Below are 223 nucleotides of genomic sequence, written 5' to 3'. Positions count from 1 at the left end.
CCGATCTCCTCTCTTTCTTTCCCTTTCCAGTCTCTTCTCCACTTCTAATCTATCTCAATCCCATCTTGTTTTCCCTTCTCCTTCTCTTCCTTCACAATCCCTGTGAGCTCCTCCTATTTCGCTCCATCTGCCATCATGGATGGTACTGATTGTCAGAATAAGGAGCAGTTAGAAGAAACGACGGAGAAATCGGAGATCGGATCGCGCTCCCTCCAAATCTGCA

This window comes from Triticum dicoccoides, chromosome 3B (genome assembly GCF_002162155.2).
Source record: "Triticum dicoccoides isolate Atlit2015 ecotype Zavitan chromosome 3B, WEW_v2.0, whole genome shotgun sequence".
NCBI classification, from domain to species: Eukaryota; Viridiplantae; Streptophyta; class Magnoliopsida; order Poales; family Poaceae; genus Triticum; species Triticum dicoccoides.
Note: the sequence above shows the minus strand (reverse complement) of the source record.